Source organism: Macaca mulatta, chromosome 20 (genome assembly GCF_049350105.2).
Source record: "Macaca mulatta isolate MMU2019108-1 chromosome 20, T2T-MMU8v2.0, whole genome shotgun sequence".
In the NCBI taxonomy this organism is placed as follows: domain Eukaryota; kingdom Metazoa; phylum Chordata; class Mammalia; order Primates; family Cercopithecidae; genus Macaca; species Macaca mulatta.
Window position 1 is genome coordinate 70,058,066 of NC_133425.1, and position 18,651 is coordinate 70,076,716.

General features: G+C 49.1%; 1 protein-coding gene across 1 annotated transcript in view; it reads right to left on the reverse strand.

Annotated features, from left to right (window-relative positions):
• FA2H (fatty acid 2-hydroxylase) overlaps positions 1–18,651 on the reverse strand; it is a 64,635-nt gene that overhangs the window by 29,587 nt on the left and 16,397 nt on the right.

Sequence of the window (18,651 nt, forward strand, 5' to 3'; positions counted from 1 at the left end):
AATCCCTCCCCACCACCCTGCTCCAGTGAGCTATTGACTTCCTTCTTCCTGGGTAGTTTTCTCCAGGTCACTCAAGTCCTTCCTTGAGTAGGATGGTTGACTCCTTCTCTGTACCCCCAGTACCACTCACTGCAACCCCATTTGCCTCTCCTAGAAAACACAAGGCTCATCTGTTTTTTTTTTTTTTTTTTTAAACGGAATCTCATTCTGTCACCCAGGCTGGAATGCAGTGGCACCATCTCAGCTCACTGCAAGCTCCGCCTCTCAGGTTCATGCCATTCTCCTGCCTCAACCTCCCCAGTAGCTGGGACTATAGGCACCTACTACCATGCCTGGCTAATTTCTTTTTTGTATTTTTTTAGTAGAGACAGGGTTTCACCGTGTTAGCCAGGATGGTCTTGATCTCCTGACCAAGTGATCCGCCCGCCTCGGCCTCCCAAAGTGCTGGGATTACAGGCGTGAACCATCGCACCCAGCCACAAGGCTCACCTTAGCAGGGAAGGGCTTACCATACATAGTACTATTAATGTTTTTGTCTATACTACACTTTTCAGACTGCTCGGAGTGGTAGACACAGATCTCTTTTGGGTATATCCACCTGAACCACCACTGCAAGCAGAAGACAAGGCATTTAGGGAGTTGGTATTTCATGAGTGTTTACTATATGCTCAGCCGTCTAATCTTCCTAATAACTGCATGAAGTAGGCACAGTGCTTATTCCCATTCGGCACATGAAGGGACCTGCCCACGGGGCAGTCTCACAGCTAGTGAGGGGTCGAGCCAGCAGTGGGACCTTAGAATATTCTTTTTTTTTTTTTTTTTTTTTTTGAGACGGAGTCTCGCTTTGTGGCCCAGGCTGGAGTGCAGTGGCCGGATCTCAGCTCACTGCAAGCTCCGCCTCCTGGGTTTATGCCATTCTCCTGCCTCAGCCTCTCGAGTAGCTGGGACTACAGTTGCCCGCCACCTCGCCCGGCTAGTTTTTTGTATTTTTTAGTAGAGACGGGGTTTCACCGTGTAAGCCAGGATGGTCTCGATCTCCTGACCTCGTGATCCGCCCGTCTCGGCCTCCCAAAGTGCTGGGATTACAGGCTTGAGCCACCGCGCCCGGCCCAGAATATTCTCTTTACCACCACGATCTTCTTCTCCAATCATTCTAGCAACTGATCTATTCATTTTCCAACTTTATTTTTGAGACAGGGTCTCTTGCTCTGTCACCCAGGGCTGGAGTTCAGCGGAGTGATCTCGGCTCACTGCAACTTCCACCTCCTCGGCCCAAGTGATCCTCCCACCACAGCCTCCTGAGTAGCTGGGGCCACAGGCACACGCCACCACAGCAGGCTCATTTTTGTATTTTTTGTAGAGATAGGGTTTTGCTATGTTGCTCAGGCTGGTCTTACACTCCCGTTCTCTAGTGATTTGCCTGCCTCGGCCTCCCAAAATGCTGGGATTACACGCATGAGCCAATGCACCCAGCCCATTTTCGAACTTTTAAAAAGTCATACTTTCCATCTGTGATTTTTACCCAGTTGGTATTTATAATTTCTTGCCTCCTGTTGTTTGTGAATGTTGGGGGTAATTATCTTTTTTTGTCCAGTGGTGTGATAGGTTCCAATAGGCAGGGACCTTGTGGATTTCTGTTTCCTGTTTTTAGACCCGTGCCTAGCCTGGGTCTTGCAAATACCAGATGCTCCACCCACATTTCCCCAGTGGGCTGTGTTTCAATGCTGGGTCTCTGCAAGCAGCCAACGTCTCCCAAGACTCCTGCCATGTGGTGGGCCTGGCTGTGGGGGCGAAGCCCTGAAACTCTGCAGGGCTCACACTCCTTGGGGATGTGAAACAAATGGAGTGGGTGTATCTGCCCACCCTGCCATGTGGTGGGGTGTCTGCCTGAGGGGGTGGGCCAGGACACAAAACATGAATCTTGCACTCTGGGTTGGATAGGGCAGTGCCCAGATAAAAGGATCAAAATTCCAACAATCTAGATCATAGATTCTCAGTGCCCTTTGGCCGAGTACATAGGAAAGGCATGAGCAGAATGAAAAATATATAAGACTGGTATGAGATTGCTAGTATTTTATTTTGCCAAATAAAAATATTTCAAGGGCAGGCATGGTAGCCAATGCCTGCAATCCCAGCACTTTGGGAGGCTGAGGTGGGAGGATTGCTTGAGGCCAGGAGTTTGAGACAAGCCTGGGCAACAAAATGAGACACTGTCTCTATCACAGAAAAAAAAAAAGCCAGGCATGGTGCTAGTGTGCACCTGTAGTCCTAGCTACTCAGGAGGCTGAGGGAGGAGGATCATTTGAGTCCAGGAGGTTGAGGCTATGAGTGAGCTATGATTGTGCCACTGCACTCCAGCCTGGGCAACAGAGTGAGACTTTGTCTCAAAAAAAAATTTTTTTTTAATTTACTATCAGCAACATTTCATAAACAAGAGGAAATTTCAATACCAAATATATAGGAAGTACATGTTGTCAGGATAACAGGCAGTTATTTCCAAGGAAGGCAGTTGGCAACTTTATACTGACATTTACCAAAAAAGGTTCTATTTTATTATTTTTAAAATTATTTTCTTTTTATAGAGATAGGGTCTCACTATGTTGCCCAGTCTGATCTCGAACTCCTGTACTCCAGTGATCCTCCTGCCTCTGCCTCCCAAAGTGCTGTGATTATTGCTGTGAGCCACCATACCCGGCCTCTATTTTAAAATATTTATTAATGCAGAACAATTATAACAACATTCTGTTTTTATGAGCATTAATTGCACATAATTGCTCTTTGGGCTCAAGATGGTTGATGTGGGGCTCGATGATCTATCCGTAACAGGAAGTAAACCAAATGTTCACCATGTCCTGGTTCTAAGGTTCTACTTCAAAAATTACAGAAATCCAGTTTCTTAGAGAGATGCTAAATAGAAACAGCCGTTGAAAGCTTCCTCATTCAACTGGAAGTATCCTGGGTGACATGAGGAAAGCAGAAGAGTCCCTGCTCTGTGGATTTCTGTCCTGCTCCTGAGAGCCTGGGGAAGGGCAGTGGGTCATACCTCGAGCGGCTCCATCCCCAGCACAGAGCGGCCAGGATTCTCTCTCCAGAATCCCTCTGAATCATGGACCAGAGCCAGTCAAGGGCTAGAAGAGGAGGCACCCTCTCTATGGAGGCTGAGGAAAAGAGGGACAAAGGGGAAGGGGGTGGGCATGGCCTCTTCCTATCCTTCTCCTTCCTGCTTCTGCTCTAGGATCCTGGTGCCACCCCAGGGAGCAATGTCAGGACTGATATGCTTCTGGCAAATAAGCCCCAGACTGACTAAATAAGCAAGGTACTTTCTGGGTGGCTTCATCGGGACCACACCCCTCCCTGGCAGAAGCCCAGGTTCTTATCACAAGGTGGGACACACCTCCAACATGGGAGGAGACTCCAAGGAAAACCAAAGCCAGTGTCACACGGTGTCAGTAGCAGGAATAGTCCTAGGTACAGGGACACGTCCTCCAGTGCATTGTTCATTGATTAATTTTCTCAAGTCTAGTTGTGAGATTCCAGGTCTAAAAACTCTCCCTCCACACAGCTAAGACAAAGACCCTCCTGAAGAAGGTCTCCCGTTCCCACCTGGGGAACACCAGGACTCCCGGAACTGAGTCCTGCCAGGAGCGGCTGCGCTGCACGCACGCCACACACGTTGATCTGGGCCACGTTTTCCAGACTCCCGCCCCAGTGTTTATTTTAGAGTTGAGCCAGCTCACCCTTGAATTCCACAGGTGAACACCATCCGTGAATCACGAGTGTGTAGAGGTCATTCCTGGGAACTAGGGTACAACTCCAGCTTTAAAAGGCTTTTAGAAAAAGTTTCTTGGAAACTTTCACATTCATTATTTAAAAGGCTCTCCTGGTCCTGGAAGCAAGCCAAAGGGTGGTTTTTAAACACTTTAAAATCCAAAAAGTGCCTTAAATGAAGATATGTGTGCTTTTTTTTCCCCCAGTATTTGGAAATTATTCCAGATGATGCCTTTTTTCCAATATTTGGAAATTATTCCAGATTATGCCTTTTTTTTTTTTTTTTTTTTTTTAAATCAAGGTCTCACTCTGTCACCCAGGCTGGAGTGCAGTGGCATGATCTTGGCTCAGTGCAGCCTCAACCTCCCAGGCTCAAGCAATCCTCACACCTCAGCCTCCCAAGTAGCTGGGATGATGGGTATTCACCATCATGCCCAGCTAATTTTTAAATTTTTTGTAGAGATGGGGTCTTGCTTTGTTGCTCAGGCTGCTCTTGAACTCCCACGTTCAAGCAATCCTCCCACCTCAGCCTCCCAAATAGCTGGGACCATAGGTGTGCACCACCATGTCCAGTGAATTTTTTATTTTTTATAGAGACAAGGTCTTGCTATGTTGCCCAGGTTGGTCTCAAACTCCTAAGCTCAAGCAATCTGCTCACTTTAGTCTCCCAGAGTTCTGGGATTACAGGTGTGAACCACCGCACCTGGCTGGTGATGCCTTTGAATTGGGTAGGTTTCAGCATTTGGTAAGGGAAGTGAAGAATTTTGTAGTTAGACTCACACTGGCTTTCACAGGAATGATCAGCACAAGTGTTGATGAGTGTGGCTTGACAGGGGGTGTCCAACCCATCTGTGTCAGGTCACAGCTTTCTTTTTTTTTTTTTTTTTTTTTTTGAGACGGAGTCTCGCTCTGTCGCCCAGCCCAGGCTGGAGTGCAGTGGCGCGATCTCGGCTCACTGCAAGCTCCGCCTCCCGGGTTCACGCCATTCTCCTGCCTCAGCCTCCCGAGTAGCTGGGACTACAGGCGCCCACAACCGCGCCCGGCTAATTTTTTGTAATTTTTAGTAGAGACAGGGTTTCACCGTGGTCTCGATCTCCTGCAGGTCACAGCTTTCTTGTACCCTGAGGCGGACAAGACTATCCCAGGGCAACAGTCCGGTGCTGAGAACGGAAGCCTTCATCCCAGTCCCTCCTGGCCTCTCTGCCTTGGGAAGGCAGGCAGGAGACACAGCTCGACACTCTTGTGTTCAGGCCCAGGGCTGTTGAGTGGCGAGGGGGCACCTGGCTCTCCTGATACCGCATTTACCTGTTGATTGTATTCCAAGCTAGCCTGTAAGCCCTGTGCGGTAGAGACCCCGCTCAATCTTGCTCACTGCTCACTCCCTAGTCCCCAGCACAGTCTTGGCCCGCCAATACCTGCTGAGTGATCCATTAGCGAGCAGGTGGGTGGCTGGGTCGACTCTGAGAGCCCAGGCCTGGAAAGACCACCAATGTGTGGGGAGGGCAGGCAGGAAGAGAGCCGTCCACAGCCCATGTCTACTTGGAGAGAGAAGGATGGGCACAAGCAATGGCCAAGGTGCTCTGCCAAGGAGACGGGGTCGGCAGGCACTGCTCATTCCCAGCCGAGAGCCACTGGACATGCTGGACAATGGAGGGTAGAGAGGGCACTTCAACCTCCTTAGATCCTTCCAGCCATAGTCCAAGGCCACACGAGAGAGAAGCCTTTGAGAAGTACCAACCCTCAATGCTCCCAGCACAACACCAATTCCTGGCTCATCACCAGGCATTATTTCCTCTCTGGTCAGCCCAAGCCACAAGGACAGCATCGAGTCACTGTCAATGGAATTTTTTTTTTTTTTTTTTTTTTTTTGAGACAGAGTCTTGCTCTGTAGCCCTGACTAGAATGCAGTGGCACCATCTTGTCTCGCTGCAGCCTCCGCCTCCTCAGTTCAAGCGATTTTCCTGTCTCAGCCTCCTATGTAGCTGGGACTACAGGCATGTACCACCATGCTTGGCTACTTTTTTGTATTTTTAGCAGAGACAGAGTTTCACCATGTTGCCCAGGCTGGTCTTGAACTCGTGAGCTCAGGCAATCTGCCTGCCTCAGCCTTCTTGGGATTACAGGCATGAGCCATGGTGGTGCCTGGCCTGTCACTGCATCTTCGTATCAGGGAGGCTGCAGGGTATGAGGCAGACTACAGTGAAATAGAGGGGCCACGCCCTGTTATAATAGGGCAGCTCTGACTTAGGTCCAAGTCATAGGAAGATGGGGACCAAGGGTTGTCAGACCTTCTGATTTCTTTTCTTCTCTCTTTTCTTTTCTTTTGACACAGAGTCTCACTCTGTTTCCCAGGCTGGAGTGGAGCGATGTGATCGTGGCTTGCTGCAGCCTTGAACTCCGGGGCTCAATTTTTATTTTTTTAATTTTTTAGTATCAAAGGGGGTCTCGCTATGTGGCCCAGGTTAGTCTCAACCTCCTAGCCTCAAACTCCTGGCCTCAGGTGATCCTCCTACCTTGGCTTCCTAAGGTGCTGGGATTACAGGCATAAGCCACTGCGCCTGGCCCCGATTTCTATGAAAAGCTGGAAAAATACATTTTTATGTAAAATCTCCAGATTTTAAAATGTGACTTGCATTTAAAACAAATGATGTGAGCCAAATCAACATGTATGGATATAAATGTGGCCCTTGGTGTGCCAGTTTGAAACTCCCAGGCAAGTTGCAGGCCTCCTGCTCCCTGGGATGCCCTGTCCACTGAAAAGGATGAGTAGGGACAGACGAGAGCAGGGGTTTTCTCCGCCCTGTCAATTCCTGGAATGGGGAATTCCAATGGGGAGCCTGGGGTATACCCTCATGGGGCAGGCGTTCAGGGCCAGTTGCACCAAGGCCCAGGTGGAGTCGGGGCAGGCAGGCGCCAAAGGGACCAGAGTCCCAGCAAGGTCTGATGAAGGGCAATCTCAGGCAGGGACTGGCTTTTAGAGAAAGCAGTAGGTCAGGGAGCAGAAGTGGGTGTTGGACCTGGTTTTTCCTGGTTCTCTTCACCTTACATCTAGAAAGGTGATAAAATTGGCCGGGCATGGTGGCTCATGCCTGTTATCCCAGTACTTTGGGAGGCCGAGGCAGGTGGATCACCTAAGGTCAGGAGTTTGAGACGAGCCTGGGCAACATGACAAAACCTCATCTCTATTAAAAATACAAAAACTAGCCAGGCATGGTGGCAGGCACCTGTAATCTCAGCTACTTGGGAGGCTGAGGCAGAAGAATCGCTTGAACTCAGGAAGTGGAGGTTGCAGTGAGCTGAGATCTTGCCACTGTACTCCAGCCTGGGTGACAGAGCAAGACTCCATCTCAAAATAAATAAATAAATAAGAAAGAAAGGTGACAAAATCTGTGAGGGGTAAGGAATCACAGTAGAGACTCAGGCCATGCACCAAGGGTGTTAGTTCCAGGGTCTCGCTTCCCAGTGTGGAGGTTGTGGGTTGAGCTATGCCAGTCCTCACAAAGATCTCTATGCTGAAGTTCAAACCCCCAGAGCCTCAGAATGTGACTTTCTTGGGAAACAGGGTCATTGCAGATGTAATTAGTTAAGATGACGTCATTCCAGTGGGCCTTATAAAAGGGGTGATTTGGGCACAGACACACGCGTGTGAAGATGGAGGGAGAGATGGGAGCAATGCCTCTCCAAGCCAAGTATTGTCAAGAGCAGCTGGCAGTCCCCAGCAGCTCAGGGGAGGGCTGGAACAGACTGTCCCTCAATGTCCTCAGAAGGAACCCACCCAGCCAACACCTTGCTCTCAGACTTCCGGCCTCCAGAGCTGTGAGACAATACATTTCTGTTGTTCAACCACCCAGTTTGTGATAGTTTGTTACAGGAGCCTAGAAAACCTGTAACAAGGCCTGAATCAGTTTCACCTGGGATCAAGACGGGTCACCAAAGGAAAGGGAGTTCAAGAAGGAGAGGGGACAACCGAGGGAGGCATCCGAAGTGCTGAGGAGCCAGGAGTCTGCCCCTCACCCTAAGCTGAGGACGCGGCAGAAACCAGGATCCTTCAGTCAGCACAGCGTTGCCACCCGGCCCGCAGGGGCAGGCCACACAGATGGCCCCGGGGGACAGGCATTCAAGTAGGTCCGTTCCTAGCCCACTGCTGCCCACCTGCAGCCAGGGGCGGCCTTGTTCCCCTTCTTTAGGGCCTGAGAGGTCACTTCCTAGTTTTTCCCACATGGAAATGCTGCGCGTGGAGCAGTGGAGCAAACTGCTGCCCTCTTTAGTGCAAATCTTGTTCTATTCTGCACTTCCCCCATCCCCCAGGTGGCAGCTGGGACAGCCCTGCCACCTCCACCACAAGCACCTTCACCACGGCGCACATGCGGCGGCATCTCACCGGGACGGACACAACTCTCCCTGAGAGACTGGCAGGAGGCATTCCGCACACGGGGGAAACTGAGGCACAGGCGGCCCGAGTGACTTATTCAAGATCTCTCAAGTGACTGCTGGAGGGGCGGGGGGAGGGCAGAGAGCAGCCCACTCCCAGGACTGTTCCCGGGAAGGCTCCCCACGTACCCTCCTTTCTCCCCTCCTGGAGGACTCCCTGGGAGGTCCCCAAGCCCCCAGCTTCCTCCAGGGTCCCAGACCCTGTCCTCCCTAGAGAGGGTTTGCTTGGACGGCGCACGGGGGAGAGAACAGAGAAGAACAACAGAACGTCTGCGCTCTGCACCACAAACAAACAAGTCCACCATAGAGGCAGCCTGAAAGGAGGCAGTGTGCGGCGGGCGGGGGCTGCGGGCGGGGGCGCCGGCATAAAGGCATGTTGTTCGGGAAAGCCGGGGCTGGGCACCGCGGGACGGACAGATGGCCTTTTATCCCACAGCCTGGGTTTTGCCTGAAAACCCCTTTACTGAAAGGGAATGGTTGCCTCAGGCCTTGGGTCCAGCTGCCCCCACCCCATGGAGGCCCAGGGGGAAGGTGGGGGGTCCAGGTGTCGCAGCACCCCTGGGTGGTACATGGTCCCTGGCAGCTAGGAAGGGGCAGGCCCCAGAGGGAGATGATGGTGCCAAGGCTGTCCCGAGCCGTATCTGTATCTGCAGCGAGAGTCTTTCTTGGGGAGGAGGCTCTGGCGTTAACAAGCCCACCTCTGCGGCCCCCAGGGAGCAGTCTCCTTGGAGCTGGTGGTTTTTGGTGAAAGCTTTTGGCTGAAATGAAGGCAGCGGATCCGCTTGCTTCCATCTTTAATAAGCTGCCCTCTGCCTTTCTAGATCCAAACCTGGAGTCAGGACCGACCAGCAGCTGAGCTCTAGATGCCTGTGGTGGCCTAAGAAACCGTATCTGGCAAGTGACAAGGGTCAGAACCCCTGAAGCCCACCCACCCCTCGCCCTCCCCACAGTCATTGCAAGGCGATGGGCCCTGCAGGCCACTGTCCCGGTATTCATGGGAGCCAGAGGAAAGGAGGAAAGAAAACCAGCGGGAAACGTGTGCCTGAGCTGTGACCAACTCTCCAGCTCAGGTGTGTGGAGAAGGACAAAAAGACAGTCCTGGGTCCCGGGGCGTCGACTGTTCACCACGGACCCAGCATCCATTCTACTCGTGAAGTGGAGCCCCCTCTAATGCCACTGCCAGCAACCTCGACACCAGAAGCAGAAGCCAGCACAGGTGGGCAGGCAACCCAGGACGTGGGAAAAGGGGCAGAGGCTTGAAAAAATGAAATTACCACTGGGAACGCATTAGGATACCCCCCGTGGGTTTTCAAGCCACTAGCTCCATTTTTTACCAAATGTTGCCACTGACTGTTGGCAGCCACCGGGATCCTCAGCCCTCCAGTCTCTAACCTCCGATTAGGGCAAAGTTTCCAGGAATGCACTGAGTCAGGGAGACACGTGGGTTTTTCCAGTGAATGCGGGACCTGGGGATCTGGAGAGGCCCCCAGGGAAAGTCTCTGTGCTGGGAGCACAGCTGGAGGGGGCGTGGCCAGGGCTTGTCAGGGTAAACAAGAGGGGCTTTTGGAGGCTTCCCTGCTGGGTCCTTCCTTACAAAATCCTGTCCCTCGCTGCAGTGGTAAAATGGGAGAATCTGAGTTTCAACTCCAATGAGCAGCATCAACAGCTCGCAGGACATGAGTTCCTTAAAACGTGTCCTTTTGCAGACTTGCCGAGACCACTTCTGGACCGTACTCTCTCAAGACTGAGACCTCAAGCCACCTCAAGCAGGTTTACAGCATGTGCTATCCACAAGGCACCTAAAATATATTATCTCCTCACTGACCCAACTGGTATAATATAGCAAATTTCAGATCTATTGCATAACACTCCAATCTAAGAATTATCCTGTATTTTGCTATTTTTAAAAGGAGAATCAAGACTACTGATTTACAAACAACCTCATGTGCCATTATTCCAGAAACAATATTTCTAAATGTGTCTTTTATAATCTAATAATTTAAGAAAGAAAAATATTGTTCTTGGCACTGTTTACAAAATGGCAAATGATTATGCTACAAAAAACAATAAAAGTCACTGAACCGTTTTATTAAAAAACCCAAACGACAGCAGCAGCAGCAGCATCAACAACAACAAGACCCTCCCTCATACCTCCTACTTCTTTTTGCTGATTCAAGCGATTCCCTCTCCCCATGCCTGGCCATGCAGTCTCCTCCCTGTGCAGTTAAGGAGGTTTATGCTTGGAAAGATTGGCTGACTTGTCTCAGGTGGCATGGTGTGTTCTAGAAGACAAGTCCATTGGATTCAGGCCTGTGTTCTCTTTTTTTCCACTCTTTGTGTTTGTGTGCCTGTGTGTGTGTGTGTAAAAGACAGGGTCTTGCTCTGTCAGCAGGCTGGAGTGCGGTGGTGCAATCACGGCTCACTGCAACCTCAGCCTCCAGTTCCTGGCTCGAGCGATCCTTCCATCTCAGCCTCCTGAGTAGTTAGGACTATCGGCACATGCCACAATGGCCGGCTAATCTGCTACTTTTTTTTTTAGAGATGAGGTCATGCTATGTTGCCCAGGCTGGTCTCAAACTCCTGGCCTTAGGGGATCCTTCTACCTCAGCTTCCCAAACTTCTGGGATTACAGGCATGAGCTACTCTGCCTGCTCCCACTGTACATTTCTTTCTGTTTGTTTTTTGAGACAGAGTCTCGCTCTGTCACCCAGGCCGGAGTGCAGTGGCACAATCTTGGCTCACTGCAACTCCCAGGTTCAAGCGATTCTCCTGCCTCAGTCTCCCGAGTAGCTGGGATTATAGGCACGCACCACCATGCCTGATTTTTTGTATTTTTAGCAGAGACAGAGTTTTACCATGTTGCCCAGGCTGGTCTTGAACTCCTGACCTCAGGTGACCCACCCGCCTTGGCCTCCCAAAGTGCTGGGATCACAGGTTTGAGCCACCGCACCCGGCCCCATCACACATTTCTTAAATTAGCGAAGTCTACACAGTGAATCCTAGAACTCATGACAACTGGTGACGCCTGGTGGGTACAGCCTCCATTCTATGTGTTATACTCGTCACCAAAATGCTGCTTCAGCCCCAGGAAGTGACTTCCTTAAATAACCACAGGGTAAATTGTCTTTCTAGGAGGTCAGTGCCTGCCTGACATGGCCACACGTAAGGGACCTCACTGAATACACGTTCTGGTGTGGTCAAGCAGAGAGGGCAAGAAAGAGCCATTTGTGAATGACATACGGACAGCAGCTTCCTAGATAGCACCATCAGATTGGGTGCCATTATCCCAGAGAGAAATGCCTATGGTGCTGGGTCACAGCTCTAGACCAGCACCATCTGGCAGGATTTTGTCTGGTGATGGAAATGTTCTATATGTGTGCTGTCTAATATGGCTGGTGGTTCCCACCTTGGACAGCTCAGCTCTGGACTCATATATTCAATCACTATTCGAAATCTCTACTGATATTTCCTTGGCACCTCAAACCTGACCCCAGTGAACTTTGATGGTCCTATCCCAAACATTGGCCCCCACCCCAGTATTAGTCATTTCCATAAATCAAATCACCCAGTTGCTCAGGCCAAAACCTTGGCGTCGTCCTCAACTTCTTCCTTCCCCTCGCTGCTGGCATCCAATGCAGCAGCAAGTTCTTATGGTTCCATGTCCATGAAAATTTCAAATTCCCTTCATCCTCACGGTCACCAATCCAGGCCACCCCCATCTGCCACTTGGACAACAGCAATGGCCTCTTAACTCCCTTGCTGCTTCCACTCTTGACCACCCCCCGACCCCAAGCCCAATCTGCCCTCCACATGGCAGCCAGAGCGATCTGATCAAATGCAGAGCAACGTTGTCAGTCTTCTGCTTAAAATCCTCCAGTGGCTGCCCCTGGTTCTCAGCATAAAATCTAAATCCCTGGCCATGACCCATGAACCCCACCAAGTCAGGGCTCTTGTCCACCTCCTTCCACTTCAGCCCCCACCACACTCCACCCCTCCCCACGCTCCAGTAATGCCAGAGTCTCCTCTCAGTCCTGTGTGCCTCAGAGCCTTTGCACGTGCTGTTCCCTCTGCCTGGAATGTTTCCGACCCAGGATATTGGTCCATACAGAATGTTTCTATTCTACAGAAGCACTTGCTGCCACCTGTAATTATCATGTCTGTCTCACTCCTCTGAGGTAAGCCCCATGAGTGTCTCAGTCAGGTGTCTTTTTGTCTCCAGTAACAAGCAGGATGCCTGGCACAGAGGAAACATTAACATATTTGTGGCTGAATGGAGGAAGGGATGGTGGGGAGCGGGAGGCAGCCCTGTGAGCCCCCGAGACAAACTGGGGCCCTGGCCAGCCTCACCTTTGGGGACTGTCCTTCCCTGACCAGGGTAAGTGTCCTGGGTATAGTGCTGCACCTGTCCAGGTGAAGATGGAGTGACGGTGGGAGGCCATCGCAGATCTCCCTGGCCAGGCCTGGAGGGATGACTGAGACCAGAATGTCACATTCTCCAGCTCCTCCAGGGGTGCACAATCCTGCCCAGGAGGGTCCAAGCACGCAGCAGCTCAGGTTCTGAAAACACGTGTCCCTCACTACCTAGCAGAAACCCACCCCTGCTTAGCAGAAGCTGGAGCTGAAGGGACTCCTCACCCTCCTGCGTGGGTGTGATCCCTGCATCCTGTTTCACAGCTCTCATATTATCTCACTGTAGCCACAGAGAATCCTGTAGGGGAGGCAGGGCATAAGGAAATCACTGCTCAGAGGGGTTGATTAACTTGCCCAAAGTCACACCGCCAGTTAGATACAGAGCCAGAACTAGAGCACCATCTTAGGCTCCAGATCCTGGACTCCCTCCTCTGTCTCAGAGGGCAACAGCATGGGCTGCCCAGTAAGTGTCCACAGCGCAACTGTTCTGCACCAAACGCCATGCACCACAACAGGAGCCTGAGGATGTGGCTTCTTTAATAACCCCATGAAGAGCAGGGCGAGGTGGCTTACGCCTCCCAGCACTTTGGGAGTCTGAAGCGGGCGGATCATGAGGTCAAGAGTTTGAGACCAGCCTGGCCAACATAGTGAAACCCCATCTCTACTAAAAATAGCTGGGTGTGTTGGCGTGCACCTGTAATAATTCCAGCTACTCGGGAGGCTGAGGCAGGAGAATCGCTTGAACCTGGGAGGTGGAGGTTGCAGTGAGCTGAGATTGCGCCTCTGCGCTCCAGCCTGGGCGACAGAGCGAGACTCCAGCTCAAAAAAATAAAAATAAAAATGAAAATAAATAAATAAATAACCCCATGAGCACTGCCTGCCAAGCCATGCCCAGCACCTCCATTTTCTCCATCTCCATTTTCCTTCTGCCCTTACCCTTCTAGGACAATGAGTTACAACAAACTTTATGGTGCTCAAGAGTCACACAGGGTACTTATGAAAAATACAGATTTCTGAGGTCTTGACTCCAGAGATTTACATTTTGTAGGTTTGGAGGGTGACCTTAGAATCTCTTAAAAATATAATCTGTGCACACTAATTCTTTAGTTACACATGGATTTTTTTCGCTCAAGTGAAGCATCAAACTTTTCACATAAGTCTTTGACATTGAAATCTCTGTCTCTATTGGAGTCATTTTTCTGCAATAGACCGTAGTTCTCCAATGAGCATTCATAATCACTTTCATCTGGGTTGTCTGAGCGGCAGAAGTTGTTTAATAGTAACTGTACCGGGGGGAGGAACAGTGGCTCAGGTGTGTAATCCCAGCACTTTGGGAGGCCAAGGCAGGTGGATCACTTGAGGTCGGGAGTTCAAGACCAGCCTGGCCAATATGGCGAAACCCTGTCTCTACTGAAAATACAAAAATTAGCCAGGTGTGGTGGCACATGCCTGTAGTCCCAGCTATGCGGGAGGCTGAGGCAGGAGAATTGCATGAGCCTGGGAGGTGGAGGTTGTAGTGAGCCAAGATTGCGCCACTGCACTCCAGCCTGGATGACAGAACGAGGAGACTCCATCTCAAGAACAAAAAACAAAAAACAACAAAAAAAATGTACTGGGAGGAATAGTGTCCCTTCCCCAATTCCCCCTGCCAACTCATGTCCGTCCAGAGCTTGTGAATATGACTTTGTTTGGAAACAGGATTTTTATTTATTTATTTATTTTGAGACAGGGTCTGGCTCTGTTACCCAGGCTGGAATGCACTGACGTGATCTCAGCTCACTGAGACCTCTGACTCCTGGGCTCAAGCGATCCTCTCACCTCAGCCTCTTGAGTAGCTGAGACTACAGGTGCACACCACCACATCCAGGTAATTTTTGTGTTTTTTACAGACAGGGTCTCCCTATGTTGCCCAGGTTGATCTGAAACTTCCGGGCTCTTCAAGTGACCCTCCTGCCTCGGCCTCCCAAATTGCTGGGATTACACGCCTGAGCGACCACACCTGGTCAGAAATATGATCTTTGATATAATCAATGTAAGATTGGTGGCGTAAGCCCACCCAATCCATGCTAGTCATACTTCAGTATGACTAGCATCCTCCTAAGAGGGGACTTAGGAGACATTGACATAGAGCCATCTGTATGGGAAGAACACCCATAAAGATGGAGGCAGGGATGGGAGTGATGCAACTACAAGCCAAGAAACACCAAAGGACAGCAGCCCCACTAGAAGCCCGGAGAGGGGCTTGAAGTGGTTCTTCCTTGCAGCCTCTAGAGGGAAGTAACCCGGCTGAAATCTTGATGTCTGCTGTCCAGCCTCTAGAAGCATGAGATAATACATTTCTGGGTTTTGCTTTTTTTTTTTTTTTTTTTGGCATGGGGTGGGGAATGGAGTCATGCTCTGTCGCCCAGGCTGGAACGCAGTGGCGCCATCTCAGATCACTGCAACCTCCGCCTCACAGATTTAAGTGATTCTCCCACTTCAGCCTCCAGAGTAGCTGGGACTACATGCATGCGCCACCACACCCAGCTAATTTTTGTATTCTCAGTAGAGACGGGGTTTTGCCATGCTGGCCAGGTTGGTCTCAAACTCCCGACCTCAGGTGATCCACCCACCTTGGCCTCCCAAAGTGCATTGTTTTAAGCCATCCTGTGTATAGTGCTTTGCGATGGCCAACATGATATCACTGGAAATTTGATCCTTTGCTGCATGTAACCATTCATGTGCTGTTATTTTATATTTCTACTCATTCTTTAAGAACACCCCTGGGGGGGAGGGAGGAGGGATTGCATTGGGAGTTATACCTGATGTAAATGATGAGTTGATGGGTGCAGCACACCAACATGGCACAAGTATACATATGTAACAAACCTGCACGTTATGCACATGTACCCTACAACTTAAAGTATAATAATAATAAATAAATTAAAAAAAAAAAAAAAAAAAAAGAACACCCCTGTGAGTGATCTCCACAGGGTAACTACTTAGTATTTTGTCCAACATTTTGTTAGGAAAATTTCAAATATACAGTAAACTGGGAGAATCTCACCAAAAGCACCTGCATCCCCTCTAACCTGGATTTCACCATTCACATTCTACTCTTTCTTTCCAAAGCAGTCTTTGTAAGGCTTGTGTATACCAGCACTAACTCTTGCAAATGTGAGGTCACCTGCTTAGGAGTGACTATGAAGCTGGTGTTAAGTTTATTTGGCTCTCCTTTCCCCCTACTAAGCATAATTTTCATATAGTTAAAAAAAAAATCAACTGTAAGGGTGTAGTTTGACAACGACATGCCTCCTTACAGCCAATGCCCAAATCAAGACACAGACCAGTTCCATCTCTCCAGAAAGTCCTAGGAATCTATTTTAATATGCTCCTCATGCAATTCTGATGAAAGGAACGAGGAAGAAACGGGGAATATGTATCCAGTTCCCTTGGCCAGAGGGAGAGTAAAGTTTGAGATTCACACGGCTTTCCAGGAGAGGTGCATGTTCCCTCGAGCAAACATGGCTGCCCCCCTGCCGTCCTAGCCTTGGTCATCCACGCACACGTGGAATCCGGCCTGCAGGCCTCCCCTCTAACCACAGGCTTTGAACACAAAGCAGGAAGAATAGGCAGGACCCACCTGAATGCTGAGTTCTAGGACAAGCTGCGGCTACCTGCTCCTTCCACACCCCTCCCCATGTCCACATCCCCTGGCTGAAATCACTGCTATTCCATCACTGCTTGGACAGATAACCACTACGGGCCACACACATGCTGCCGAGGGCTGCTGCCTGCAAGCATTTCTCCAAAGTGACTTCTTATCTGCTCCAGCCACATGACCTCAGGGCCCAGGGCAAACCCGGCAGCCCTAGTCTTTGAAAGTCAAACTTGACTGTGTTCGCCAAGGCTGGTGACAGGCTCCAGAATCACTCCCACCTCCTGTTCTTTTTCTTTCTCTAGTGGAGCAGAGTCTTGGCTGCAAGGGAATGCAAGGAGGAAAAACACAAAGGGCTAAAACCTAATACAACAGTAGTGATTTCATTGGTACAGAATATAGTCCGAAAACAGACCTAAATAAATATATATGTAAATGACTGATATGTGAAAAGGGTAGGTTTTTAAAAAAAAAAATCAGTGGAAAAAGACAGATTATTCAATAAATCTACTGGGACAACTGGTAATTTGGAAAAATATAAACCTAAAATAATACCTATCTTTTTCCTTATACCTCATCCCCCCAAAAAAATTCCAGGGAAGCAAGACAACTATCAATAGAAAGATGGATAAAGGACATGAAAAGGCAGTTTGCTAAAAACGAGGAAAAAGTTTAGAAACATGTGGAAAGTCTCAGAACCTCCCTTATCCTTCATATAAATAAGAATTTGAACAGGGAGCAATTTTTTCATCCATTGAAGATGATTAAAAATACTAACACACAGAATTTGTGAAAGTGTGGAGAGGCATTCTCACACGTTTTTGGAGGGAGTTAAAATTGGTACAACTGTTTTGGGGGCAATTTGGCACTATCTATTAAAATATAAGATGTGTATTATTTGGATCCAGAAAATCCAAATCCAGGACTCTGTATTATGGTTGATTTGCATATATATGCAAAGTGATTATGTAAGGATGCTTCTTGTGGCACTGATGTAACAGGAAAAAGCATCAATAGGAACAGCTGTTAAAAAAAATGGAGTAAACCTATATTGCTGATATGGAAAGAGGTACAAAATATGTCATTGGGTGAAAAAGACAGCAAGTTGTCAAGCAGTCTGTGTCACACGATTCCTTTATGTGAGAAATAAAAAGAATAATATATGCATGGCTGGGCATGGTGGCATACACCTGTAATCCTGTCACTTTGGGAGGCTGAAGTGGGTGGATCATTTCAGCCCAGGAGTTTGAGACCAGCCTGGGCAACATGGCAAAACTCTGTCTTTACAAAAAAAAAAAAAAATACAAAGATTAGCTGGGAGTGGTGGCATGTGCCTACAGGCACATGCTACAGTCCTAGCTATTTGGGAGGCTAAGGTGGGAGGATCACCTGAGCCCGGGAGTTCAAGGCTGCAGTGAGCCGAGATAGCACCACTGTACTCCAGTCTGGGTGATAGAGTGAGAGCCTGTTTTTAAATAAATAAATAAATAAATAGTGTGTGTGTGTGTATATATACATATATATATATGTATATGGGTAGAATATATGTGTGTGTGTATATATATATGTAGAGTCTCTGTGAGAGTACACAAAAAATCAGGGTATTTATAGAGGGACTAGAGCAAGAGGGAAACAATTCTTTTATTTTTTTGAGACGAAGTCTTGGACCGTCACCTGGGCTGAAGTGCAATGGTGCGATCTTGGCTCACTGCAACCTCAGCCTTCTGGGTTCAAGCAATTCTCCTGCCTCGGCCTCCTGAGTAGCTGGGATTATAGGCACACAAACCACACCCGGCTAATTTTTTGTATTTTTAGTAGAGACAGGGTTTCACTATGTTGGCCAGACTGGTCTCGAACTCCTAACCTCGTGATCTGCCTGCCTCGGCCTCCCAAAGTGCTGGGATTACAGGCATGAGCCACCGAGCCCGGCCAGAAACAATTCTTTTTCGCATATTCCTCTTAACTATTTAAATTTTTATGAACTATATTAATATGTAATTATGATAGAAAAAATCTACAGTCTAATTTTAATCAAATATGCTATCCATCCCCTGAACAAACAGAACACTGCAGAATGTGATAAATCTTTGACATCTATCCTAATGAAATGCCATTAGTGAGTATTAATTAATGTCAATTAGAATGAGAGTTTCCAGGCCAGGCACGGTGGCTCATGCCTGCAATCCCAGCACTTTGGGAGGCTGAGGTGTGTGGATCACTTGAGGCCAGCAGCTCGAGACTAGCCTGGGCCACAGAGCAAGACCCCCATCTCTACAAAATATTTAAAAATAATTTTTAAAAATGCAAGTGTCTAGGACACAGTGGATTTGAAACAGTCCAGGAAAAAGCTCCTTCCCAGCCCTTTCAGCAGGTACCGCTTCCTGTATCTAGAACATTCCAGGGGA